General features: G+C 37.1%; 1 protein-coding gene across 5 annotated transcripts in view; it reads right to left on the bottom strand.

Annotated features, from left to right (window-relative positions):
* Positions 1-27,622, bottom strand: part of ANKS1B (ankyrin repeat and sterile alpha motif domain containing 1B) — a 1,182,139-nt gene that overhangs the window by 850,255 nt on the left and 304,262 nt on the right. The gene's annotated exons all lie outside the window — the stretch shown is intronic.

Below are 27,622 nucleotides of genomic sequence, written 5' to 3'. Positions count from 1 at the left end.
TCTCCCATTCTGAGGGTTGTCTTTTGGTCTTGTTTATGGTTTCCTTTGATGTGCAAAAGCTTTTAAGTTTCATTAGGTCCCATTTGTTTATTTGTGTTTTTATTTCCATTTCTCTAGGAGCTGGGTCAAAAAGGATCTTGCTGTGATTTATGTCAGAGTGTTCTATGTTTTCCTCTAAGAGTTTGATAGTGTCTGGCCTTACACTTAGGTCTTTAATCCATTTTGAGTTTATTTTTGTGTATGGTGTCAGGGAGTGTTCTAATTTCATACTTTTACATGTACCTGTCCAATTTTCCCAGCACCACTTATTGAAGAGGCTGTCTTTTCTCCACTGTATATGCTTGCCTCCTTTATCAAAGATAAGGTGACCATATGTGCGTGGGCTTATCTCTGGGCTTTCTATCCTGTTCCATTGATCTATATTTCTGTTTTGGTGCCAGTACCAAACTGTCTTCATTACTGTAGCTTTGTAATATAGTCTGAAGTCAGGGAGCCTGATTCCTCCAGCTCCATTTTTCGTTCTCAAGATTGCTTTGGCTATTCGGGGTCTTTTGTGTTTCCATACAAATTGTGAAATTTTTTGTTCTAGTTCTGTGAAAAATGCCAGTGGTAGTTTGATAGGGATTGCATTGAATCTGTAGATTGCTTTGGGTAGCAGAGTCATTTTCACAATGTTGATTCTTCCAATCCAAGAACATGGTATATCTCTCCATCTATTTGTATCATCTTTAATTTCTTTCATCAGTGTCCTATAATTTTCTGCATACAGGTCTTTTGTCTCCTTAGGTAGGTTTATTCCTAGATATTTTATTCTTTTTGTTGCAATGGTAAACGGGAGTGTTTTCTTAATTTCCCTTTCAGATTTTTCATCATTAGTATATAGGAATGCAAGAGATTTCTGTGCATTAATTTTGTATCCTGCTACTTTACCAATTTCATTGATTAGCTCTAGTAGTTTTCTAATAGCATCTTTAGGATTCTCTATGTATAGTATCATGTCATCTGCAAACAGTGACAGCTTTACTTCTTCTTTTCTGATTTGGATTCCTTTTATTTCTTTTTCTTCTCTGATTGCTGTGGCTAACACTTCCAAAACTATGTTGAATAATAGTGGTGAGAGTGGGCAACCTTGTCTTGTTCCTGATCTTAGTGGACATGGTTTCCGTTTTTCACCACTGAGGACAATGTTGGCTGTGGGTTTGTCATATATGGCCTTTATTATGTTGAGGAAAGTTCCCTCTATGCCTACTTTCTGCAGGGCTTTTATCATAAATGGGTGCTGAATTTTGTCAAAAGCTTTCTCTGCATCTATTGAGATGATCATATGGTTTTTCTCCTTCAATTTGTTAATATGATGTATCACGTTGATTGATTTGCGTATATTGAAGAATCCTTGCATTCCTGGAATAAACCCCACTTGATCATGGTGTATAATCCTTTTAATGTGCTGTTGGATTCTGTTCGCTAGTATTTTGTTGAGGATTTTTGCATCTATGTTCATCAGTGATACTGGCCTTTCTTTGTGACATCTTTGTCTGGTTTTGGTATCAGGGTGATGGTGGCCTCATAGAATGAGTTGGGGAGTGCTCCTCCCTCTGCAATATTTTGGAAGAGTTTGAGAAGGATAGGTGTTAGCTCTTCTCTAAATGTTTGATAGAATTCGCCTGTGAAGCCATCTGGTCCTGGGCTTTTGTTTGTTGGAAGATTTTTAATCACAGTTTCAATTTCAGTGCTTGTGATTGGTCTGTTCATATTTTCTATTTCTTCCTGGTTCAGTCTCGGCAGGTTGTGCATTTCTAAGAATCTGTCCATTTCTTCCAGGTTGTCCAGTTTATTGGCATAGAGTTGCTTGTAGTAATCTCTCATGATCGTTTGTATTTCTGCAGTGTCCGTGGTTACTTCTCCTTTTTCATTTCTAATTCTATTGATTTGAGTCTTCTCCCTTTTTCTCTTGATGAGTCTGGCTAATGGTTTATCAATTTTGTTTATCTTCTCAAAGAACCAGCTTTTAGTTTCATTGATTTTTGCTATTGTTTCCTTCATTTCTTTTTCATTTATTTCTGATCTGATCTTTATGATTTCTTTCCTTCTGCTAGCTTTGGGGTTTTTTTGTTCTTCTTTCTCTAATTGCTTTAGGTGCAAGGTTAGGTTGTTTATTCGAGATGTTTCCTGTGTCTTGATGTAGGCTTGTATTGCTATAAACTTTCCTCTTAGAACTGCTTTTGCTGCATCCCATAGGTTTTGGGTCGTCGTGTCTCCATTGTCATTTGTTTCTAGGTATTTTTTGATTTCCCCTTTGATTTCTTCAGTGATCACTTCGTTATTAAGTAGTGTATTGTGTAGCCTCCATGTGTTTGTATTTTTTACAGATCTTTTCCCGTAATTGATATCTAGTCTCATAGCGTTGTGGTCGGAAAAGATACTTGATACGATTTCAATTTTTTTTAATTTACCAAGGCTTGATTTGTGACCCAAGATATGATCTATCCTGGAGAATGTTCCATGAGCACTTGAGAAAAATGTGTATTCTGTTGTTTTTGGGTGGAATGTCCTATAAATATCAATTAAGTCCATCTTGTTTAATGTATCATTTAAAGCTTGTGTTTCCTTATTTATTTTCATTTTGGATGATCTGTCCATTGGTGAAAGTGGGGTGTTAAAGTCCCCTACTATGATTGTGTTACTGTCGATTTCCCCTTTTATGGCTGTTAGTATTTGCCTTATGTATTGAGGTGCTCCTATGTTGGGTGCATAAATATTTACAATTGTTATACCTTCCTCTTGGATCGATCCCTTGATCATTATATAGTGTCCGTCTTTGTCTCTTGTAATTGTCTTTATTTTAAAGTCTATTTTGTCAGATATGAGAATTGCTACTCCAGCTTTCTTTTGATTTCCATTTGCATGGAATATCTTTTTCCATCCCCTCACTTTCAGTCTGTATGTGTCTCTAGGTCTGAAGTGGGTCTCTTGTAGACAGCATATATATGGGTCTTGTTTTTGTATCCATTCAGCCAGTCTGTGTCTTTTGGTGGGAGCATTTAATCCATTTACATTTAAGGTAATTATCGATATGTATGTTCCTAGTCCCATTTTCTTAAATGTTTTGGGTTTGTTATTGTAGGTGTTTTCCTTCTCTTGTGTTTCTTACCTAGAGAAGTTCCTTTAGCATTTGTTGTAAAGCTGGTTTGGTGGTGCTGAACTCTCTCAGCTTTTGCTTGTCTGTAAAGGTTTTAATTTCTCCATGAAATCTGAATGAGATCCTTACTGGGTAGAGTAACCTTGGTTGTAGGTTTTTCTCCTTCATCACTTTAAGTATATCCTGCCACTCCCTTCTGGCTTGCAGAGTTTCTGCTGAAAGATCAGCTGTTAACCTTATGGGGATGCCCTTGTGTGTTATCTGTTGTTTTTCCCTTGCTGCTTTTAATATGTTTTCTTTATATTTAATTTTTGATAGTTTGATTACTATGTGTCTTGGTGTGTTTCTCCTTGGATTTATCCTGTATGGGACTCTCTGTGCTTCCAGGACTTGATTAACTATTTCCTTTCCCATATTAGGGAAGTTTTCAACTATAATCTCTTCAAATATTTTCTCAGTCCCTTTCTTTTTCTCTTCTTCTTCTGGGACCCCTATAATTCGAACGTTGGTGCGTTTAATGTTGTCCCAGAGGTCTCTGAGACTGTCCTCAGTTCTTTTCATTCTTTTTTCTTTATTCTGCTCTGCAGTAGTTATTTCCACCATTTTATCTTCCAGGTCACTTATCCGTTCTTCTGCCTCAGTTATTCTGCTATTGATCCCATCTAGAGTATTTTTAATTTCATTTATTGTACTTTTCATCGTTGCTTGGTTCCTCTTTAGTTCTTCTACGTCCTTGTTAAATGTTTCTTGCATTTTGTCTATTCTGTTTCCAAGATTTTGGATCATCCTTACTATCATTATTCTGAATTCTTTTTCAGGTAGACTACCTATTTCCTCTTCATTTGTTAGGTCTGGTGTGTTTTGACCCTGCTCCTTCATCTGCTGTGTGTTTTTCTGTCTTCTCATTTTGCTTATCTTACTGTGTTTGGGGGTCTCTTTTTCACAGGCTGCAGGTTCGTAGTTCCCCTTGTTTTTGGTATCTGTCCCCAGTGGCTAAGGTTTGTTCAGTGGGTTGTGTAGGTTTCCTGGTGGAGGGAACTAGTGCCTGTGTTCTGGTGGATGAGGCTGGATCTTGTCTTTCTGGTGGGCACGTCCACGTCTGGTGGTGTGTTTTGGGGTGTCTGTGGCCTTATTATGATTTTAGGCAGCCTGTTAATGGATGGGGCTGTGTTCCTGTCTTGCTAGTTGTTTGGCATAGGGTGTCCAGCAATGTAGCTTGCTGGTCGTTGAGTGAAGCTGGGTCTTGATGTTGAGATGGAGATCTCTGAGAGATTTCTGCCGTTTGGTATTACGTGGAGCTGGGAGGTCTCTTGTGGACCAGTGTCCTGAAGTTGGCTCTCCCACCTCAGAGGCACAGCCCTGATGCCTGCCTGGAGCACCAAGAGCCTTTCATCCACACGGCCAAGTACGTGGGGATTTTCTTGCCTTTTGGGAGGTCTGACATCTTCTGCCAGCATTCAGTGGGTGTTCTCCAAAGAGTACTATTACTTTAACTTTCTATATATTTCCAACATTTCTAAAATACTCTCCACACTGTGAGCAGAGAAAAAAATTTCTTATATGAGAATGTGAAAATGTTACCCTTTTCCTTAAAAACTGGAAAAGACTATTACATAGTCTTTCATTGTTCTTCGGATAAAATTCAAAATTCTTAACATGATTCAAAAGGCTGTGTATGATTTGCCCTTACCTACCTCTCTAGTTTTGTCCCATTGCCACCATTCTTCCTCCCCTTTGCTCATAACATTTAAACACACTATGCTCTTTCTCTTGAATATACCAAACGTTCTCTTATCTAGAACTTTATATAACTAAGCACATACGGTTTTCTCTTCCAGAAGCTGTTAGTTGTCTCCCAATATAACACCTAGCCCTCTTTTTCTATAGTAATAGAACCCTAACTTTTAGTTGGGCACATGTCTGCTTTGAATACAGACCACATTTCCCAATCTCTGTCACAGCTACATGTGACCGTGTTATTAAGTTATAACCCTGGGATATAAGAAGTGTTCTTAAAGTAATGGGGCATGTCCTTCTTCCTCCCTTTCCTCCTTCTGCTGATTGGAATGCTAATGAAATGGCTGGAGCTGGCACAGTCATCCTGGACCATGAGGGATCCTTGGAACTAGAGGACATACATAGTAGAACAACAAAATAGAAGAATACTGGGTTCCTTATACTGATGAGCTCTACCATCCTTGGACTGCTCAGCTCTACGTTTTGCAAGTGGAGTGAAATAAACTTCTTTTTAAGCCATTGTTATTTTGGATTTTCTGTTACTTGTTACTGTACCAAATCCTAATAAATAAATTCCTGGAGCACTCTCTTCTCTTGTCTTCATCAGGATTAATCTTATTTGTGTTCTAGGTATGAACTTAATTCACTCCCTTTGATAGTCCTTTTTTGGTGTCCCAGTCAAAATTAGTTTCCTTTCTTACACGCTTTCATGGCACCCTGATATTTTTACAGTAATTATCACAAATAAAATGTTTACAGCTACTTATGTGACTTTGGTTCAATAACTGCTTTCCTTATTGGATTACAAACTGCATAACTGCAGAGATGTCTGTTGGTTTAGATACCACAAGCCCAGTACTTAGCACATTAAAGAACTTTCTATTGCATATGTGTTGATTGAATAAATGAATGAGTGAATGAATGAATATCAGCTTTCCCTCAAAAATATTTTAATAATGTGAACATTCTCACCAATTCTAGGAGGCACCAATTTAACTGTAACCTTGAACTTAGTGTCCTTTATCTTCTGACTCCACTGTATTCACTTGCCCTCATTGTATTCATCCCATATTCAAACTACTGTACAACTCACCATCTACTTGATTTCATTAAAGAATGCATTTATTACCAACCATTAGTGAGCAATTTAGATTCTCCCAAAAACTCTGCAGTGGAGAAGGAGAATAAGCTTTAAATTGCACAACTTAACCTCTCCTCCTCCCCAACAAATATCTGTCTCCTTGTGATGATGGCTGGGTGGAAGGGTGCTTTTATCTCCTTTGGGGTCTATTTCTTCCCACAGAATTTTTTCATCTGCTCTTCAAATTCCTCTACCTTTTATAACACAGAGCAATGTAACTCTAGCATACACCTTATCTCCAAACTTGCACAGCCAATCTCATTACACAGGTGATCTTACACAAGGGTTATTAATTTTTGTCAATTAGAAAGTCAACAACAAAAAAGCTGTATCAATGATTTTTTATAATGCTTTGAAAGTTGGGGATCTAAGGGCTTACTGGGACACTGAGAGAGGAGGGAAATTGTAAAATGTTAAGCTGGTTCATTTATACAATAACTATAACAGTGTCAATGATCAAACCAATAAAGGTCACTGATCGCTTTACTCAAAAAACAGAAGACTCATTTATCTTAAGTTCAGTCCTGACAAAGAGATCACACGCCACAGTTTCATATATTAGGGATGCTCAGAAAGACTAGTGTCAAGTACAATATTTTCATCAGCTTATTAACACTAAACCTCTGCTTAAAATTTTCTGAGGATAACTCCAATGTTACCCTATACTATCTTCTCACCACAGTCATTTGCTCCAAGTTAGTGAAATTCACAAAATATGCAATATTTAAGTCTTCTGAAAAATGAAATTTCTCTCAGATTTATTTGCAGTCACCTATGAATCCTAAGATGCATTTATATCTTCAAGGAAAAGGAAGGAAGAAGAAAAACAAGTCTTTATGCCAATAGGTACACTGAGTCCACCTCCTAGCATCCACACACCAAAATAATATTACTGTGCATGGTGATATTTTAAACTTGGGGATTTGCCAGTATTCACATTTATTGAAAGACAGAATTGTTATTAAAGCAAGTATTTTAGTTGCAAGGAATACTGAAGAATAGATTAAGGAGAGCTGTTCTCTTTAATAGTACATGAGACATTCATCGTAATTCCTCTAAAATGCTCAGTTCCAACACACTGTGTCCCCACCTGCTACCTCTTTACATAGCCAACATTCTTCCCATAATCATCTGGGAAACTTCAAAGAAGAATGCATTTGGTTCGCTATTCTACTTTAATACAATCAATTTGTATGTTCTTATTATCTTTTAAAACTTTCGTTCATTTATCTGACTCTGGTTTAATAATACTGTTTATTATTGCAAAATTAGAAAGAAGTCTAAACTGCTGTCAGGTTTATGCGCAAGAGGTCAACACTAATTTCAAAAATGTTAAGGCTACTTTAGAAAGTTGACTCAAGCTTATTTTTTCAGCAAGACTTAGTATAAGAGGCAAAATATGCAACTTTTGGAAAATAAACTGTCTTTCATGACAGTTCATTTTATATAACAAATACTATTTTTCAAATAGTTTCTTTTTAAAATCAAATTTATTAAGCTATTATTTGCATACATAATATGCACCCATTTTTAATGTACAGTTTGATAACTTTTGATAAAAACATACACCTGTGTAATCATCACCACAAATGGTTACCTTATACTCATTCCCTGTCAGTACTCACCTACCCCTGGCCCCAGAAATCTTTTTCTGTCACTCTATTAGACAAGTCTTTTCTAGAACTTCACAAAAATACAATCATGATGTATACACTTTAGGTCTGGCTTCTTTCGCTCAGCATAATGTGTTTGAGATACATCTCTATTTTTCATGTATCAGTAGTTTATTCCTTTTTAATACATAGTAGTAGTCCACTGTATAGATATATCAAAACTTATTTATACATTCTTCCTTTGATAGACATTTAGGTTGTTTCCAGTTTGGGGCCATTATAAATAAAGTTGTCATGAACATTCATGTATAATTTGGTATGTGGACATAAGATTTTGTTTCTCTTGGTTAAAAACCTAAAATGTCAGGTTACATGGTAAGTGTATCTTAAACTTTTTAAGAAATTATCAAAATGTTTTCCAAAGTATTTGTATCATTTTACTTTCCCATTAGAGTTCTAGTACCTCCAAATTCTTGGCAACACTTAATTTAGCCATTCTAATAGATGTGTAGTGCTGCCACACGGTGCTTTTAATTTCCATTTCTGTGACTGCCAATGTGTTAAGTATCTTCTCCTGTGCTAGGAGGCCATACACATCTTTTTTGTGTGAAATATCCTTTCAAATACTTTGTCTATTTTTAATTGGGTTAATTCGACTTCTTACTGTTGAATAGTAATAGGTTTTTTAATTCAACAACGGCTTTGTTCTTTTTAGAGCCGTTTAAGGTGCACAGCAAAATTGAGAGGAAGGTATAGATTTCCCATATGCCCCATTCCCCTACACATGCAAAATTCCCCTCTTTATAAACATCCCCCACCAGAGCGGTACATTTGCTACAATTGGTATTAATGAACCTACACTGATATACTATAATCACCCAAAGTCCATAGTTTATATTACAGTTTACTCTTGTACATTCTAAGTGTTTAGACCAATTTATAATGACATATATCCATTATTATGGTAACATACAGAATATTTTCACTGCCCTAAAGACCTATGTTCCACCTATTCACCCTCTGAACCCAACCACTGTTCTTTTTTACTGTCTCCATAGGTTTGCCCTTTCCAGAACGTCATAAAGTTGGAATCATACAAAATGTAGCCTCTTCAGACTGGCTTCTTTCATGCAGTAACATGCATTTAAGGTTCCTCCGTGTCTTTTCATGGCTTTATAGCTCATTTCTTTTTAGTTCTGAATAATATTCCGTTGTCTGCATGTACCACAGTTTATCCATTTACCTACTGAAAGACATCTTGGTTTCTTCCAAGTTTTAGCAATTATGAATAAAGCTGCTATAAACATCCTTGTTCAGGTTTTTGTGTGGACATAAGTTTTCAACTACTTTGCGTAAATACCAAGAAGCAAGATTGCTCTGGATCATATGGTAAGAGTATGTTTAGTTTTGTAGTTACTGTCTTCCAAAGTGGCAGTACCATTTTGTATTCCCATCAGCAATAAATGAGTTTCTCTTGCTTCACATTTGAGCTCCACATCTTGTGCCAGCATTTGGTGTTGTCAGGCTTCTGTATTTTGACCGTTCTAGCAGTTGTGTAATGGTATTTCATTGTGTTTTCTGTGGGGTTTTTTTTTTTTTTTTAATTAATTTAGTTAACGGCTGTGTGGGTCTTCGTTGCTGTGCACGGGCTTTCTCTAGTTGTGGCGAGCGGGGGCTACTCTTCGTTGTGGTGCGTGGGCTCAGTAGTTGTGGCTCGCAGGCTCTAGAGTGCAGGGTCAGTAATTGTGGCGCACAGGCTTATTTGCTCCGCAGCATGTGGGATCTTCCCAGACAAGGGCTCAAACCCGTGTCCCCTGAGTTGGCAGGAGGATTCTTAACCACTGCATCACCAGGGAAGTCCCTCATTGTGGTTTTAATGTGCATTTCCCTCATAACATATGATATGGAGCATCTTTGCATATGCTTATATGCCATCTGTATATCTTCTTAAGTGAGGTGTCTGTTAAGGCCCATTTTTTAGTCAGGTTGTTTGTTTTCAAACTGCTAAATTTTAAGAGTTCTTTGTATATTATGGATAACAGTGCTTTATCAGATACATGTTTTGCAAATATTTTCTCCTAACCCCAGGCTTATCTTTTCTTTCTCTTGACCCTTTCACAGAGGAGAAGTTTTAATTTTAATGAAGTTCACTTATCAATTGTTTCTTTCATGGTTCATGCTCTTAGTATCGAATCTAAAAAGTGATAACCATAATCAAGGTCATCTAGATTTTCTCCTATGCTATCATCTAGGAGGTTTATAGTTTTGCCTTTTGCATCTAGGTCTATGATCCATTTTGAGTTAATTTTTATGAAGAGTGTAAGGTCTGTGTCTAGATTCATTTTTCAGCATTTGGATGTCCAGAGTTTTACGAGTTTTTCTTAAAAAATACTCTATATTCTGGGCATACATCCTTTGTGATATTTATGTAATATCTAAAAAATATACACCTAACCCAAAGTCACAAAGATAGTCTCCTACATTTTCTGTTTAATATTTTTATTTTTACATTTCTGGTCTTTGAACCACATTGAGTTACTTTTCACAAACATTATGAGATAAAGGTTGAGGCTCATTACATCTCCACAGAAGGTATTTTTGTTATTGGTTTTGTGTATCTGTTTTTCTGTGTGTGTATCTGTGTGTTAAATATACCTGGTGAGTTTGTTTTCCAGGGCAGAGAAGTTAAATTGTTTATTAGGTTTTTATAGGTTGTAACAAGCCCTGATACAATTTTCCAGGTCTTAGGTCTTGGTTTATAATTGACTCATGCTCAGGATAAGTTTAGATTTAGGTTACTTTCTAATCCTAAATGCATCTTCATCAATTTTGCCTGTCACAGTGAAAATGACTGTGTGCATACTTGATAGAAGGAGAGTCTGGATGAAAGCTTCAGAAACAAATCTTTGAGGTTAATCCTCCACCTAAAGGCCCAACTTTGACCCAGTGGATTTAAAGTGAAATTAAAATAAATACTACTATCTGAAATATACCCTTTCTCAGGGGTAACAGCTGGTAAAAGGAGAGATCTATGCCTAACTTAGATTTACATTCCTAGTATCTAGAGTAGTATGTATTGTGTATTATGTGCTCAAGAGCACCAGTAAATGCTTTTTTATTGAAATATTTCACTAATTTACACTAGCAAAAGAAATAAAAACAAATCACGTTTTCCTAAAAAAAAAAAAAAAAAAACCTACCCTTAATAACCAGCTTAATAATGCTGAGTGTTTTTAAAACCTCTTTATTGAGATAAATTTTTTAAATATAAAAAGAACCTCCCAAATGCACCAGGACAAGTTCAAAAACATGGCAATATCCTGGAGCCTGAGCAACATTCTTACCATCTGCCAGCATTTAACCAACTCTCCCAGATCCAAGATCAAACATCTGAATTGAAATGCCTGAGCCATATCCTGTCTAGCCAAAGCATTAAACTCATACTAGTTGGTCAGCTGTCTGGGATACTAATGTGGCAGGAACCCAGGACAATCAAAACGTCAGCAATTTCTGATTTACCAGATGCTACTGTTGATTCATTCCCCAATGTTCCACCTTGATCATCCTAATGGTGAACTAATTTCATCAAGAAGAAAAAAAATTTTTCTGCTCCTCAGCTATGGATTTCCATCATTTGAAAACTCCTTTCAAGTACACACAACTCTGACCAAACAAACTACTCCAAACAGACCTTACCTCATACCACTAAGTCTGTCGCTTACAGAACCTCGGAGTGCCATCCTGTCAAAGCCTCTTCCTGGGGAAGCCTGCATCTAATAACTGGTCATTGAAGTCCAGCCACCTCCTCCACACCTAGGACAACTGTGAAGGGCCACCTAAGTTTCAGATCTCCCTGTGATGTTGGTCAAGCAGTGGGACCATCCAGTGGGCTGCAACTACATCTTCTCCAATGAGGTCTGAATCACAACCTTGTGGAGAGGAGCACTCTTCCAAATTTGTCCTCCCTTAGGTACTCTTCCTCAGCCATAAAATACACTGATATGTTGTTTCACATCTTTATAATTACTCCCATCATAGCTTAATTAACATTTTATGTTAAACTTTGCCTGGGTGAATTACTGTGTGGCATCTGTCTCCTAATGTGACCCATTTAGTAAGGATAGCTCCAAGTATGCACCATGGCTGAAAGCAGAAAGCAATGAAGAGTGCTGAATCCTTAAAAGTTTAATCAGCTACTTAAAAGCAGACTAAAGAACTGGAGATTTTCACACCAAGAAATATATTATTTAAGGTACTTACAAGTACAGCCCTTGGCTGGTGTCTGAGAACTTGGATTTCTGAGGAAGCACCATCACTCTGACAGGAGCGACTCACCATACCTAGACTGTTTGTGAAAACAATGATTTATGTTGACCATCTGATTTCCTTCTGGAAGTCTCAAATTTTGATACATGCTAGGTAGAGGGTGTCTACATGACTAGCCCCCAATAAAAATCTGGGATCAGAGTCTTTAATGAGCTTCCCTGGTTGGCAACATTTCACAGTGTTGTCACAACTCATTGCTCAGAGAAGTAAGTGCATTCTGTCTGACACCACTGGAAGAGGAGCCTTAGAAGCATGTGCCTGCTTTCCTCCAGACTTCATTCCATGCACTTTTTCCCTCATCTGATTTTTCTGTGTAGTCTTTCACTGTAATAAATCATAATTGTGAGTAGAATTATTTCCTGAATCCTGCAAGTCCTTCTAGTGAATTATCAAACCTGGAGGTGGTCTTGGGGGACCGTCAACACAGAAACATAGGTAAGGAATGATAAGAAAAGAAAAGGGAAAGGTTGAGGCAAAGACACAAATAAACCTTGAAGTAAGAGAAGAATGCATTATAAAATTTAAATTATTTTTGGAAGTCTCTAAGAGCCAAACCCATTTTACATAAAATCAAATTACTGCTTCAATCACAAAATTGGAGAAACTGGACATATCTACAGGAAAAAAAAAAATTAAAAGGAAGTCAGAAAACTTGGTATATCAAAAGAACTGAGAACACTGGTCTAGCCTAAAAACAGTTAATCCTAGATAATAAGCCCAAGCACTGGGTTCAGAGGAAATAATCAAAGACAGAATAGAAGTAAACTTTCCACAATCAAGAAACATCAGGTGTACAGCAAAAGCCTCGAAAAATTAATGGAAAAGATCCATATCTAGACATATTGTGGTAAGATCTCTTAATTCTAAGAAAAAAGAAGTTCTTCAAGCTTTCAGAATGTGCATTTACATTGCTTACTGCACCAGTCAGAATTCTCAGATGCAAATATCAGAAAATGATTCTGGTTAAATAAAGTGGAAAATACAGTTATGTAAATATTGGGTAGCTCTCAGAATCAATGACAAAGAAGCCTAAAAAATCAGACTCTGAGAGGAGCTTCAGGATGGCGGAAGAGTAAGATGTGGAGATCACTTTCCTCCCCACAAATACATCAGAAATACATCTACATGTGGAACAACTCCTACAGGACACCTACTGAATGCTGGCAGAAGACGTCAGACCTCCCAAAAGGCAAGAAACTCCCCACGTACCTGGGTAGAGCAAAAAAAAAAAGAGACAAAAGAATAGGGACAGAACCTGCACCAGTGGGAGCAAGCTGTGAAGGAGGAAAGGTTTCCACACACTGGGAAGCCCCTTCACAGGCGGAGACTGAGGGTGGTGGAGGGTGGAAGCTTTGGCGCCACGGAGGAGAGCGCTGCAACAGGGGTGCGGAGGACAAAGCGGAAATATTCCCGCACAGAGAATCAGTGCCGACCAGTACTCACCAGCCCGAGAGGCATGTCTGCTCACCCGCTGGGATGGGTGGGGGATGGGAGCCGAAGCTCGGGCTTCTGAGGTCGGATCCCAGGGAGAGGACTGGGGTTGGCTGTGTGAACACAGCCTGAAGGGCGCTAGTACACCACAGAGAGCTGAGAGGGAGTCCGGAAAACAGTCTGGAGCTGCCAAAGAGGCAAAAGACTTTTTCTTGCCTCTTTGTTTCCTGCTGCGCGAGGAGAGGGGATTCAGAGCGCCGCTTAAACGAGCTCCAGAGATGGGCGTGAGCCGTGGCAATCAGTGCGGACCCAAGAAACGGGCATGAGACGCTAAGGATGCTTCTGCAGCCAGCAAAAACCCTGTGTGCAAGCACAGGTAACTGTCCACACCTCCCCTCCCAGGAGCCTGTGCAGCCCGCCACTGCCAGGGTCCCGTGATCCAGGGACAACTTCCCCGGAAGAACACACAGCGCGCCTCAGGTGGGTGCAACGTTATGCCAACCTCTGCCGCCGCAGGCTTGCCCCGCACTTGATACCCTTCTCTCCCCCCAGCCTGAGTGAGCCAGAGCCCCCGAATCACCTGCTCCTTTAACCCCGTCCTGTCTGAGTGAAGAACAGACGCCCTCAGGTGACCTAAACGCAGAGGCGGGGCCAAATCCAAAGCTGAAACCCAGGAGCTGTGCGAACAAAGAAGAGAAAGGGAAATTTCTCCCAGCAGCCTCACGAGGAGCGGACTGGATCTCCACAGTCAACTTAATGTGCTCTGCATCTGTGGAATAACTAAACAGACAACGAATCATCCCAAATTGAGGAGGTGGACTTCGGGAAAAACGATATATATTTTTTTCCCTTTTTCTCTTTTTGAGTGTGTATCTCTATGCCTCTGCGATTTTGTCTGTATAGCTTTGGTTATGCCATTTCTCCTAGGGTTCTGTCTGTCCGTTTTTTTTGTTTGTTTGTTTTTTTAAATGAATGTTGATCTTTTTTTCTTTTTTTTAAACGTTTCTTTAATTAATTTATTTGTATTTATTTTTGGCTGTGTTGGGCCTTCGTTTCTGTGCGAGGGCTTTCTCCAGTTGCGGCGAGCGGGGGCCACTCTTCATCGCGGTGTGCGGGCCTCTCTCTGTCGTGGCCTCTCCGGTTGCGGAGCAAAGGCTCCAGACGCGCAGGCTCAGTAGTTGTGGCTCACGGGCTTAGTTGCTCCGCGGCATGTGGGATCTTCCCAGATGAGGGTTTGAACCCGTGTCCCCTGCATTGGCAGGCAGATTCTTAACCACTGCGCCACCAGAGAAGCCCCTGTCCGTTTTTTATTTTTATTTTTTTTCACTTAAAAAATTTTTTTTCTTAAAGATTATTTTCTATTTTTTATTTTAATACTTTTATTTATTTAACTTTATTTCATTTCATTTTATTTTATCTTCTTTCTTTTTTTCTTTTTTCCCTCCCTTTTATTCTGAGCCATGTGGAGGACAGGTTCTTGGTGCTCTAGCCAGGTGTCAGGGTTGTGCCACTGAGGTGGGAGAGCCAAGTTCAGGACACTGGTCCACTAGAGACCTCACAGCTCCACGTAATATAAAACGGCGAAAATCTCCCAGAGATCTCCATCTCAACGCCAAGACCCAGCTCCACTCAATGACCAGCAAACTACAGTGCTGGACACCCTATGCCAAACAACTAGCAAGACAGGAACACAACCCCATCCATTAGCACAGAGGCTGCCTAAAATCATAATATGGCCACAGACACCCCCAAACACACCTCCAGACGTCGACCGGCCCACCAGAAAGACAAGATCCAGCCTCAGCCACCAGAACACAGGCACTAGTCCACTCCACCAGGAAGCCTACACAACCCACTGAACCAACCTTAGCCACTGGGGACAGACACCGAAAACAAGGGGAACTACGAACCTGCAGCCTGTGAAAAGGAGACCCCAAACACAGTAAGTTAAGCAAAATGAGAAGACAGAGAAACACACAGCAGATGAAGGAGCAAGGCAAAAACCCATCAGACCTAACAAATGAAGAGGAAATAGGCAGTCTACCTGAAAAAGAATTCAGAATAATGACAGTAAATATGACCCAAAATCTTGGAAATCGAATGGAGAAAATACAAGAAACGTTTAACAAGGACCTAGAAGAACTAAAGAGCAAACAAACAGTGATTAACAACACAATAAATGAAATTAAAAATTCTCTAGAAGGGATCAATAGCAGAATAACTGAGGCAGAAGAACGGATAAGTGACCTGGAAGATAAAATAGTGGAAATAACTACTTCAGAACATAATAAACAAAAAAGAATGAAAAGAATTAGGACAGTCTCAGAGACCTCTGGGACAACACTAAATGCACCAACATTCGAACTACAGTGGTCCCAGAAGAAAAAGGGAAAAAGAAAGGGACTGAGAAAATATTTGAAGAAATTAGAGTTGAAAACTTCCCTAATATGGGAAAGGAAATAGTTAATCAGGTCCAGGAAGCACAGAGAGTCCCATACAGGATAAATCCAAGGAGAAACACACCAAGACACATATTAATCAAACTATCAAAAATTAAATACAAAGAAGAAATATTATAAGCAGCAAGGGAAAAACAACAAATAACACACAAGGGAATCCTGAAAAGATTGAGAGCTGATCGTTCAGCAGAAACTCTGCAAACCGGAAGGGAGTAGCAGGACATATTTAAAGTGATAAAGGGGAAAAACCTACAACCAAGATTACTCTACCCAGCAAGGATCTCATTCAGATTTTATGGAGAAATTAAAACCTGTACAGACAAGCAAAAGCTAAGAGAATTCAGTACCGCCAAACAAGCTTTACAAAAAATGCTAAAGGAACTTCTCTAGGCAGGAAACACAAGGGAAGGAAAGACCTACAATAACAAACCCAAAACAATTAAGAAAATGGTAATAGGAACATACATATCGATAATTACCTTCCATGTAAATGGATTAAATGCTCCAACCAAAAGACATAGACTGGCTGAATGGATACAAAAACAAGACCTGTATATATGCTGTCTACAAGAGACCCACTTCAGACCTAGGGACACATACACACTGAAACTGAGGGGATGGAACAAGATATACCATGCAAATGAAAATCAAAAGAAGGCTGGAGTAGCAATACTCATATCAGATAAAATAGACTTTAAAATAAAGAATGTTGTAAGAGACATGGAAGGACACTACATAATGATGAACGGATCAATCCAAGAAGAAAACAGAACAATTATAAATATATATGCACCCAACATAGGAGCACCTCAATACATAAACCAAATACTAACAGCCATAAAAGGGGAAATTGACAGTAACACAATCACAGTAGGGGACTTTAACACCCCACTTTCACCAATGGAGAGATCATCCAAAATGAAAATAAATAAGGAAACACAAGCTTTAAATGATACATTAAACAAGATGGACTTAATTGATATTTATAGGACATTCCATACAAAAACAACAGAATACACTTTCTTCTCAAGTGCTCATGGAACATTCTCCAGGATAGATCATATCTTGGGTCACAAATCAAGCCTTGGTAAATTTAAGAAAGTTGAAATCGTATCAAGAATCTTTTCCGACCATAACGCTATGAGACTAGATATCAATTACAGGAAAAAATCTGTAAAAAATACAAACATATGGAGGCTAAAGAATACACTACGTAATAACCAAGAGATCACTGAAGAAATCAAAGAGGAAATCAAAAAATACCTAGAAACAAATGACAAGGAAAACACGATGTCCCAAAACCTATGCGATGCAGCAAAAGCAGTTCTAAGAGGGAAGTTTATAGCAATACAATCCTACCTTAAGAAACAAGAAACATCTCAATTAAACAACCTAACCTTACACCTAAAGCAATTAGAGAAAGAAGAACAAAAAACCGCCCAAAGTTAGCAAAAGGAAAGAAATCATAAAGATCAGATCAGAAATAAAGGAAAAAGAAATAAAGGAAACGATAGCAAAGATCAATAAAACTAACAGATGGTTCTTCGAGAAGATACACAAAATTGATAAACCATTAGCCAGACACATGAAGAAAAAAAGAGAGAAGACTCAAATCAATAGAATTAGAAATGAAAAAGGAGAAGTAACAACTGACACTGCAGAAATACAAAGGATCATGAGAGATTACGACAAGCAACTATATGCCAAAAAAACCGACAACCTGGAAGAAATGGACAAATTCTTAGAAACGCACAACCTTCTGAGACTGAACGAAGAAGAAATAGAAAATATGAACAGACCAATCACAAGCACTGAAAATGAAACTGTGATTAAATATCTTCCAACAGATCAGGAAACTTACACAAGCGTCTTAGATAGCCTCATCCACCAGAGGGCAGACAGCAGAAGCAAGAAGAACTACAATCCTGCAGCCTGTGGAACAAAAACCACATTCACAGAAAGAGAGACAAGATGAAAAGGCAGAGGGCTATGTACCAGATGAAGGAACAAGATAAAACCACAGAAAAACAACTAAATGAAGTGGAGATAAGCAACCTTCCAGAAAAAGAATTGAGAATAATGATAGTGAAGATGATCCAGGACCTTGGAAAAAGAATGGAAGCAAAGATCGAGAAGATGCAAGAAATGTTTAACAAAGACCTAGAAGAATTAAAGAACAAACAAACAGAAATGAACAATACAATAACTGAAATGAAAACTACACTAGAAGGGAACAACAGCAGAATAACTGAGGCAGAAGAACGGATAAGTGACCTGGAAGACAGAATGGCGGAATTCACTGCTGCGGAACAGAATAAAGAAACAAGAATGAAAAGAAATGAAGACAGCCTAAGAGACCTCTGGGACAACATTAAATGCAACAACATTCGCATTATAGGGGTCCCAGAAGGAGAAAAGAGAAAGGACCAGAGAAAATATTTGAAGAGATGATTGTCAAAAATTTCCCTAACATGGGAAAGGAAGTAGCCACCCAAGTCCAGGAAGTGCAGCAAGTCCCATACAGGATAAACCCAAGGAGAAACATGCCAAGACACATAGTAATGAAAGTGGCAAAAATTAAAGACAAAGAAAAATTCCTGAGAGCATCAAGGGAAAAACGACAAATAACATACAAGGGAACTCCCATAAGGTTAACAGCTGATTTCTCAGCAGAAACTCTACAAGCCAGAAGGGAGTGGCATGATATACTTAAAGTGATGAAAGGGAAGAACCTACAGCCAAGATTACTCTACCCAGCAAGGATCTCATTCAGATTCGATGGAGAAATCAAAAGCTTTACAGACAAACAAAAGATAAGAGAATTCAGCACCACCAAACCAGCTCTACAACAAATGCTAAAGGAACTTCTCTAAGTGGGAAACACAAGAGAAGAAAAGGACCTACAAAAACAAACCGGAAACGATTAAGCAAATGGTCATAGGAACATACATATCGATAATTACCTTAAACGTAAATGGATTAAATGTTCCAACCAAAAGACACAGGCTTGCTGAATGGATACAAAAACAAGACCCATATATATGCTGTCTACAAGAGACCCACTTCAGACCTAGGGACACATACAAACTGAAAGTGAGGGCATGGAAAAAGACATACCATGCAAATGGAAAACAAAAGAAAGCTGGAGTAGCAATACTCATATCAGATAAAATAGACTTTAAAATAAAGAATGTTTCAAGAGACAAGGAAGGACACTACATAATGATCAAGGGATCAATCCAAGAAGAAGATATGACAATTATAAATATATATGCACCCAACACAGGAGCATCTCAATACATAAGGCAACTTCTAACAGCTATAAAAGAGGAAATCGACAGTAACACAATAATAGTAGGGGACTTTAACACCTCACTTACACCAATGGACAGATCATCCAAAATGAAAATAAATAAGGAAACAGAAGCTTTAAATGACACAATAGACCAGATAGATTTAATTGATATTTACAGGACATTCCATCCAAGAACAGCAGATTACCCTTTCTTCTCAAGTGTGCATGGAACATTCTCCAGGATAGATCACATCTTGGGTCACAAATCAAGTCTCAGTAAATTTAAGAAAATTGAAATCATATCAAGCATCTTTTCTGACCACAACGCTATGAGATTAGAAATGAATTACAGGGAAAAAACATAAAAAACACAAACACATGGAGGCTAAACAATATGTTACTAAATAACCAAGAGATCACTGAAGAAATCAAAGAGGAAATCAAAAAATACCTAGAGACAAATGACAATGAAAACACGATGATCCAAAACCTATGGGATGCAGCAAAAGCAGTTCTAAGGGGGAAGTTTATAGCTATATAAGCCTACTGCAGGAAACAAGAAAAATCTCAAATAAACAATCTAACCTTACACCTAAAGGAACTAGAGAAAGAAGAACAAACAAAACACAAAGTTAGCAGAAGGAAAGAAATCATAAACATTAGAGCAGAAAAAATGAAATAGAAACAAAGAAATCAATAGCAAAGATGAATAAAACTAAAAGCTGGTTCTTTGAGAAGATAAACAAAATTGATAAACCATTAGCCAGACTCATCAAGAAAAAGAGGGAGAGGACTCAAATCAATAAAATTAGAAATGAAAAAGGAGAAGTTACAACAGACACCGCAGAAATACAAAGCTTCCTAAGAGACTACTACAAGCAACTCTATGCCAACAAAATGGACAATCTGGAAGAAATGGACAAATTCTTAGAAAGGTGTAAACTTCCAAGATTGAACCAGGAAGAAATAGAAAATATGAACAGACAAATCACAAGTACTGAAATTGAAACTATGACTAAAAATCTTCCAACAAACAAAAGTCCAGGACCAGATGGCTTCACAGGTGAATTCTATCAAACATTTAGAGAAGAGCTAACACCCATCATTCTCAAACTCTTCCAAAAAACTGCAGAGAAAGGAACACTCCCAAACTCATTCTATGAGGCCACCATCACCCTGATACCAAAACCAGACAAAGATACTACAAAAAAAGAAATTACAGACCAATATCACTGATGAATATAGATGCAAAAATCCTCAAGAAAATACTAGCAAACAGAATCCAACAGCACATTCAAAGGATCATACACCATGATCAACTGGGGTTTATCGCAGGAATGCAAGGATTCTTCAATATACGCAAATCAATCAATGTGATACACCATATTAACAAACTGAAGGAGAAGAACCATACGATCATCTCAATAGATGGAGAAAGCTTTCAACAATATTCAACACCCATTTATGATAAAAACCCTCCAGAAAGTAGGCATAGAGGGGACTTACCTCAACATAATAAAGGACATATGTGACAAACCCACAGCCAACATCGTTCTCAATGGTGAAAAACTGAAACCATTTCCACTAAGATCAGGAACAGGACAAGGTTGCCCACTCTCACCACTATTATTCAACAAAGTTTTGCAAGTTTTAGCCACAGCAATCAGAGAAGAAAAAGAAATAAAAGATATCCACATCGGAAAAGAAGAAGTAAAGGTGCCACTTTTGGCAGATGACGTGATACTAATACATAGAGAATCCTAATGATGCTACCAGAAAACTACTAGAGCTAATCAATGAATTTGGTAAAGTTGCAGGATACAATGTTAATGCACAGAAATCTCGTGCACTCCTATACACAAAAGAAGAAAAATCTGAAAGTGAAATTAAGAAAACACTCCCATTTACCAGTGCAACGAAAAGAATAAAATACCTAGGAATAAACCTACCTAAGGAGACAAAATATCTGTATTCAGAAAATTGTAAGACACTGATCAAAGAAATTAAAGATGATACAAATAGATGGAGAGCTATACCATGTTCTTGGATTGGAAGAATCAACATTGTGAAAATGACTCTACTACCCAAAGAAATCTACAGATTCAGTGCAATCCCTATCAAACTACCACTGGCATTTTTCACAGAACTAGAACAAAAAATTTCACAATTTGTATGGAAACACAGAAGACCCCGAATAGCCAAAGCAATCTTGAGAAAGAAAAACGGAGCTGGAGGAATCAGGCTCCCAGACTTCAGACTATACTACAAAGCTACAGTAATCAAGACAGTATGGTACTGGAACAAAAACAGCAATATAGATCAATGGAACAGGATAGAAAGCCCAGAGATAAACCCATGCACATATGGTCACCTTACCTTTGATAAAGGAGGCAAGAATATACAATGGAGAAAAGACAGCCTCTTCAATAAGTGGTGCTGGGAAAACTGGACAGCCCCATGTAAAAGAATGAAATTAGAACACTCCCTAACACCATACACAAAAATAAACTCAAAATGGATTAAAGACCTAAATGTAAGGCCAGACACTATAAAACTCTTAGAAGAAAACATCGGCAGAACACTCTATGACATAAATGACAGCAAGATCCTTTTTGACCCACCTCCTAGAGAGATGGAAATAAAAACAAAAATAAACAAAAGGGACCTAATGAAACTTAAAAGCTTTTGCACGGCAAAGGAAACCATAAAGAAGATGAAAAGAAAACCCTCAGAATGGGAGAAAATATTTGCCAATGAAGCAACAGACAAAGGATTAATCTCCAAAATTTACAAGCAGCTCATGCAGCTCAGTATCAGAAAAACAAACAACCCAATCCAAAAATGGGCAGAAGACCTAAATAGACATTTCTCCAAAGAAGATATACAGATTGCCAACAAACACATGAAGGAATGCTCAACATCATTAATCATTAGAGAAATGCAAATCAAAACTACAATGAGATATCACCTCACACCGGTTCAGAATGGCCATCATCAAAAATCTAGAAACAATAAATGCTGGAGAGGGTGTGGAGAAAAGGGAACCCTCTTCCTCTGTTGGTGGGAATGTAAATTGATACAGCCACTATGGAGAACAGTATGGAGGTTCCTTAAAAAACTAAAAATAGAACTACCATAGGACCCAGCAATCCCACTACTGGGCATATACCCTGAGAAAACCATAATTCAAAAAGAGTCATGTACCACAATGTTCACTGCAGCTCTATTTACAATGGCCAGGACATGGAAGCAACCTAAGTGTCCATCGACACTTAGATGAATGGATAAAGAAGATGTGGCACATATATACAATGGAATATTACTCAGCCATAAAAAGAAACGAAATTGAGTTATTTGTAGTGAGGTAGATGGACCTAGAGTCTGTCATACAGAGTGAAGGAAGTCAGAAAGAGAAAAACAAATACCATATGCTAACACACATATATATATGGAATCTAAAAAAAAAAGAATGGTCATGAAGAATCTAGGGGCAAGACGGGAATAAAGACGCAGACCTACTAGAGTATGGACTTGAGGATATGGGGAGGGGGAAGGGTAAGATGGGACAAAGTGAGAGAGTGGCATGGACATATATACACTACCAAATGTAAAATAGATAGCTAGTGGGAAGCAGCCGCATAGCACAGGGAGATCAGCTCGGTGCTTTGTGACCACCTAGAGGGGTGGGATAGGGAGGGTGGGAGGGAGGGAGATGCAAGAGGGAAGAGATATGGGAACATATGTATATGTATAACTGATTCACTTTGTTATAAAGCAGAAACTAACACACCATTGTAAAGCAGTTATACTCCAATAAAGATGTTAAAAAAAATTAAAAATAAAAAAATAAATCAGGCTCTGATAAGACACCACTGGAGTCTCAACTCCGCTATAACTACAGTAAGTAATTTGGAGATCCCTGCCAATAGGAAAATTTTCAGATCCTAAGTAGCCAACAAACAACAAAAAATTAAAAACCCGAAGTCCACCATATCTACCAAGAAATAAAATATCTTGCTAACATCATATTTTGCAATATTTTCAATATTTAAATCATCAGATGATAGAAAATGTCAACAGATTATTCAAGGAGCAAAGTTATAACTCAAGAATTTTATACCCAGCAAAGTTATTGGGTATGTTTGAAAGCAAGACTTAGGAAATGCAGCTTTCATGAATAATTCTTGAGATAACAAATTTATTCTATTTGAAGATAAATTCTTTCCCATCAAGAGATAGTTTAAGGAATCAAAAACATACAACATATAAATGATTATTAATAAATATTTAAAACAATTAAACATAGAGATCTTGGTATAACAATGTTAATATGGTTATAAATTTGAGGGTAAAAGCCAAAAAGGATAAGTTTATAAGATTTAAAAACCTTTTGTATAAAAGGATTGTAGTCTCAGATCTAATTAACAACAACTTGGGAAGGCAAATAAGGCAACTTAAAGGAAGCTAAATTTCTTATCATAGTCAAATGTAATATTTTGTTCTTAAATTTGGTAACTGTAAAAATATTTTGAAGAGAGTAGTGGAAAAACTTTTAGCCAGTAAATAGTAAAACTAAAATAAGATTTTCTATATTCTAGTTTTCTAGAAAAAAAAAGCAAATAAAATACAGTCTATGTAATGAGAGGGACAAAAACAGCAATACAACACAGAGAGTATATTAGGAACCAAAAATAAAAATAAAGTTGGAGGATATTAATTATAAATAAAGTAGAAATCATGGTTCAAACAGGGATTTAAATAGAGTAAGACTAATTACTGTACGCTAATAAAAGTTAAAAACTACAAAGAGCAATCCTGAATATTAGTCTCCAAGAACTACCATTCACTGAATGATTAATATGTATAAGGCATACGCTAAGTTCTTTATGGATGTTATCCTATTTAATCTTCAAATTAACCACATATTGTGTTATTACATTATTATGTTATAAAATACTATTTCCATGTTTAAAAAATAAGAAAACTAAGACTCAGAGTCACTCATCTCAGTTATTAATTTAACTGTAAAATCTGTGCTTTTAATCAAATAATACAACATCAAAATATAAAGCAAAATTGTGAAAATATGATGATAATGGGAGATTATTCCACCCTATTATCTATCTGTGAAAGTTAAAGCAAATAAAATAAAACATAATGATTGAAGAACAAAATTAATAATGAAAATTAACCACATGTATATAAAGATGTGTAGCTGTAAACTAAGACCAAAGCTGCTTCTTTAAACGTCTATGGAATGTTTACAAATTTTACCTTATACCATAAAAGCCCCATTCCTTAAGAGGATACAATTTATTTCCTCTTATTATAATGTCAAGGATAACAAACAAAAGAAAATCATCAGAAATTCATAATAAAAATCAAACAAACAAACAAAACCCACTACAAACTACACATTTCAAAACACTTTTTTGAAATGCCTGAATTGTAACTGTTGGGCTAAGGAGGAGGGATAAAACTGACAATGAATAAATATTGTTTAAAAACTGAAAACAAGAAAATGGTTAAATACCCAGAACCACTTCTGGGTATAGCTGGACCATATGGGTGAGCATGCTGTAGTGTACACAGAAGTAGAAACATAATGCTGTACACATGAAACTTATACGAAGTTATAAACCAATATTACGTCAATAAATAAATAAGGATTCGTTTGGTAAAAAAATAAAGAAAATGGTATGTTTTAAAAAAAACCTATAATAAACTGCTAAAGAAAAGCTCAATGATAAATTTATATTTTTTTAAAAAGCACCTTTGTTATTAAACAACGAAGAGTGAAATGACTTTACATCTAAAAATCCTAAATAGGGACTTCCCTGGTGGTGCAGTGGTTAAGAATCTGCCTGCCAATGCAGAGGACATGGGTTCGAGCCCTGGTCCAGGAAGATCCCACATGCTGCAGAGTAACTAAGGCTGTGTGCCACAGCTACTGAGGCTGCACTCTAGAGCCCGTGAGCCACAACTACTGAGCCCATTTGCCAAAACTACTGAAGCCGGCATGCCTAGAGCCCGTGCTCCACAACAAGAGAAGCTACTGCAGTGAGAAGCCCACACACCGCAACGAAGAGTAGCCCCCTCTCGCCACAACTAGAGAAAGCCCGCACACAGAAACGAAGACCCAATGTAGCCAAAAATTAATTAATTAATTTTAAAATTAATTAATTAATTAAAATCCTAAATAAAATAATAGCATGAAAAATCCAACAACATATTTAAATAATACATAATGAAGAACAGAGATTTAAGCTGTGAATGCAATGGGTCAAATAAAATGTAAACTGTCTCAACACAGGTTGAAAAGGTATGTAATAAAACTAAAAAAACCTCTTCACAAAGACTTCTAGCAAACTAGAAATAGAAGGATACTTAAGAGTCAACAGTACATAATAACACTAAAATTAGTGAGAAAACAACAGTGTCCATCATTATCATTATTACTTAACATCTTGAAAGTTCTACCCAACGCAAAAGTCAAGCAAAATATATCATAAAATTATATCCTGAATGACAGGTGTGTAATTATGAAAACCATCATATTATCATTATTTTCAGGTGAAACAATTACATACTTACAAAACTCAAAAAGATTAGCTGAAAATTATTATAAAATAAACATACAAAAATTAACAGTCTTTCTATATACAAGAAAAACTTGCTAGAATACAAAATAGAAAGAGAATATTACTCAAAAATTTCAAAAATCAAAATCAAAACAGTAACCTTAATGAGAAATGTGGGGGCCATAGGTAAATTAAAATGTATGATTGTAACACATAAAAATACATGTATCAATATGATTGATAAAGGAAATTGAAGATGATTTAAAGAAATGGAAAGATTTCCCATGCTCTTGAATTAGAAGAATTAATATGTTAAAATGGCCATGCTACCCAAAGCAATCTACAGATTTAATGCAATCCCTATCAAATTACCCATGACATTTTCCCCAGAACTAGAATAAATAATCCTAAACCTTATATGGAAGCATAAAGACCCAGAATTGCCAAAGCAATCCTGTGGAAAAAGAACAAATGTGGAAGCACAACCTTCCCAGACTTCAGGTAATACTACCAAGCTACAGTAATCAAAATAGCATGGTATTGGCACAAAAATAGACATATGGATCAACGGAACAGAACAGAGAGCCCAGAAATAAACCCACACACCTATGGTCAATTAATCTTTGACAAAGGAGATAAGAATATACAATGGAGAAAAGATAGTCTCTTTGGCAAGTAGTGTTGGGAAAGCTGGACAGCCCCATGTAAATCAATGAAGTTAGGACACATTTAAAGACTTAAATGTAAGATGTGACACCATAAAACTCCTAGAAGATAACATAGGCAAAACAGTCTCTGAAATAAATCATACCTATGTTTTCTTAGGTCAGTTCCCACGGCAACAGAAATAAAAGCAAAAATAAACATATGGGACCTAATCAAACACAAGCTTTTGCACTGCAAAGGATATCATAAACAAAATGAAAAGACAACCTACAGATTGGGAGAAAATATTTGTAAACGATGTCACTGATAAGGGCTTAATTTCCAAAATATACAAGCAGCTCATACAGCTCAATAACAAAAAAACAAACAACCCAATCAAAAAATGGGCAGAACACCTAAATAAACATTTCTCCAAAGAAGACATACAGATGGCCAAGAGGCACATGAAAAGATAATCAACATCACTAATTATCAGAGAAATGCAAATCAAAACTACAGTGAGGTATCACCTCACATTGGTCAGAATGGCCAACATTAAAAAGTCTACAAATAATAAATGCTGGAGAGGGTGTGGAGAAAAGGGAACCCTCCTACACTGTTGGTAGGAATATAAGTTGGTACAGCCACTATGGAGAACAGTATGGAGGTTCCTTAAAAAACTAAAAATAAGAGTTACCATATGATCCAGCAATCCCATTCCTGGGCATGTATCTGGAGAAAACTCTAACTCTAAGAGATACATGCACCCCAATGTTCATAGCAGCAATATTTACAATAGCCGAGACATGGAAGCAACCTAAATGTCTATCAACAGATGAACGGATAAAGAAGATGTGGTACATATATACAATGGTATATAACCCAGTCATAAAAAAGAATGAAATAATGCCATTTGCAGCAACATGGATGGGCCTAGAGATTATCATACTAAGTGAGGTAAATCAGACAGAGAAAGACAAATATCATATGATATCACTTACATGTGGAATCTAAAATATGATACAAATGAACCTATTTACAAGACAGAAACAGACTCTCAGACATAGAAAACTAACTTATGGTTACCAAAGGGAAAAGGGGGTAGGGGAGGGATAAATTAAGAGTTTGGAATTAGCAGATATAAACTACTATATATAAAATAGATAAACAACAAGGTCCTACTGTATAACACAGGGAACTATATTCAATATCCTGTAATAAACCATAATGGAAAAGAATATGAAAAAGAATATGT

The sequence above is a fragment of the Eubalaena glacialis genome, chromosome 11, assembly GCF_028564815.1.
Source record: "Eubalaena glacialis isolate mEubGla1 chromosome 11, mEubGla1.1.hap2.+ XY, whole genome shotgun sequence".
NCBI classification, from domain to species: domain Eukaryota; kingdom Metazoa; phylum Chordata; class Mammalia; order Artiodactyla; family Balaenidae; genus Eubalaena; species Eubalaena glacialis.
Note: the sequence above shows the minus strand (reverse complement) of the source record. Positions and strands in the feature narration are given on the sequence as shown.